This window comes from Populus nigra, chromosome 2 (assembly GCF_951802175.1).
Source record: "Populus nigra chromosome 2, ddPopNigr1.1, whole genome shotgun sequence".
Classification (NCBI taxonomy): domain Eukaryota; kingdom Viridiplantae; phylum Streptophyta; class Magnoliopsida; order Malpighiales; family Salicaceae; genus Populus; species Populus nigra.
In genome coordinates this window covers 7,069,400-7,071,899 of record NC_084853.1, presented here as the reverse complement: position 1 = coordinate 7,071,899, position 2,500 = coordinate 7,069,400, and positions in this window count along the sequence as shown.

The window sequence follows — 2,500 nt, the reverse complement described above, 5'->3', positions numbered from 1 at the left end:
AAAAGGCCCCTCGGGTGGCGGGGTGCGAGGACCAGGCGCGTCATTCAATTCTCTTCCCTATCAACTTGGCTCCCGTTGGCGGGATTGGAGGCCTACTGTTTGTTACAGGGCTAAAATCGTCAGGGGAAGAGCTGACGAAACAATGCTGGTTTGGATGCAGGGGGTAGTGTTGGAATCGGCAGCGCGGACAAAATCGGCAAAGTCGACAAAAAAGACTGTTGGTCTGGACATCGGGGCAGCGGCAGCCATGCCGACAGGGGGGGAAATCGGCAGCGCAGATTTGTGCAGCTGCAGGTTCGTCGGGGAAATCGGCAGCGCAGATTTTTCGATGAACATGGGCTGGAAGATGGACTGTCCAGGCCAGGCAGGGAAATTCGTCAAGGGGACACGCTGACGAAAGTAGGCTCGTCGGTGAAAATCGGCAGCGCAGATTTTTCGACGAACAGGGGCTGGATGCTGGACCGGCCGGGCCAGGCAGGAAAATTCGTCAGGGGGGCACGCTGACGAAAAGTGGGGCTGCCGCGTGGAAAATCGGCAGCGCAGATTTTTCGACGAACATTCGTCAGGGGGGCACGCTGACGAAAAGAGGGGCTGCCGCGTGGAAAATCGGCAGCGCAGATTTTTCGACGAACAGGGGCTGGATGCTGGACCGGCCGGGCCAGGCAGGAAAATTCGTCAGGGGGGCACGCTGACGAAAAGAGGGGCTGCCGCGTGGAAAATCGGCAGCGCAGATTTTTCGACGAACATTCGTCAGGGGGGCACGCTGAGGAAAACAGGGGCTGCCGCGTGGAAAATCGGCAGCGCAGATTTTTCGACGAACATTCGTCAGGGGGGCACGCTGAGGAAAACAGGGGCTGCCGCGTGGAAAATCGGCAGCGCAGATTTTTCGACGAACAGGGGCTGGATGCTGGACCGGCCGGGCCAGGCAGGAAAATTCGTCAGGGGGGCACGCTGACGAAAAGAGGGGCTGCCGCGTGGAAAATCGGCAGCGCAGATTTTTCGACGAACAGGGGCTGGATGCTGGACCGGCCGGGCCAGGCAGGAAAATTCGTCAGGGGGGCACGCTGACGAAAAGAGGGGCTGCCGCGTGGAAAATCGGCAGCGCAGATTTTTCGACGAACAGGGGCTGGACTGGCCGGGCCAGGCAGGAAAATTCGTCAGGGGGGCACGCTGACGAAAACAGGGGCTGCCGCGTGGAAAATCGGCAGCGCAGATTTTTCGACGAACAGGGGCTGGACTGGCCGGGCCAGGCAGGAAAATTCGTCAGGGGGGCACGCTGACGAAAGTAGGCTCGTCGTGGAAAATCAGCAGCGCAGATTTTTCGACGAACAGGGGCTGGACGCTGGACTGGGCCAGGCAGGAAAATTCGTCAGGGGGGCACGCTGACGAAAACAGGGGCTGCCGCGTGGAATGGCAGCCTACACGCAGATGCGAATTCGGCAGCGCACGATGGCTTGAGCAGGTCATGGGTTCGACTTGGCGCGATCTGAAACCTGGACGAGGGACTGTCGACGCTGGACGAGCCAGCGCGGTGGCCTGTCGTGCCCCGTTCAGGGGGGGCCTGCCGCGGAGACAGCCCTCGCGGGCTCGACAGCGCAGGCCAGCGTCCCCGACGTCGCTGGCCGCGGCAGGCGAGCTGCCGGGGTTCCCGCATTCCTACAAGAAAACGTCGTGCTTTCCACATGAAACCAATCCAGTAAAATCAGCCATATTTTTATGAGGCTGCCCACTGAATTTGGGGTCATTCCGGGCCGGTTCCTAGTTTTGCGGATTTACTCGATTTCTAATGGTAGGAAAATTAAAACAAATACTTCCCGACCTCGAAAAATTCTGGGAAAATTAATGAAGGTGGATTGGATTTTTGCCAACCTCTCTGCAAAATTTCAGCTCAAAATACCAAGAAATGAATTTTTTAGAGGGGGGGTGACAGCTGGGACCTAGTAGTGTCTCCCCCTGCCAGAGCTGCAATGACACTTATTGCTCTTTAGGGAGCCACCAGGCCGGCGCCCCTCAAAGACCACACGCGCGCGCGCGCCCGCCCGCGCTGGGCGCTGGGGCGCTGGGGCCTGAGGGCCTGGGGCCCTTGGGGGCCCTTGGGCGCTTGGGCGCGCGCGCGCGGCCCCCGCAGCCATGCCGCGCCGCGCGACGCGCGGACAGCCCCTGCTGGCTTGCTCTCTCGCCCGCGGGGGGGCTGCCTTCGGGCCCTGGCCCCCCGCGTTCTGGCCTGCCCCCTGCGGGGGAGAGGCTAGGCGCTGCAGGGGCCAGCCCGACGTCGCTGGCCGCGGCAGGCGACAGCCCCTGCTGGCTTGCTCTCTCGCCCGCGGGGGGGCTGCCTTCGGGCCCTGGCCCCCCGCGTTCTGGCCTGCCCCCCGCGTGGGAGAGGCTAGGCGCTGCAGGGGCCAGCCCGACGTCGCTGGCCGCGGCAGGCGACAGCCCCTGCTGGCTTGCTCTCTCGCCCGCGGGGGGGCTGCCTTCGGGCCCTGGCCCCCCGCGTTCTGGC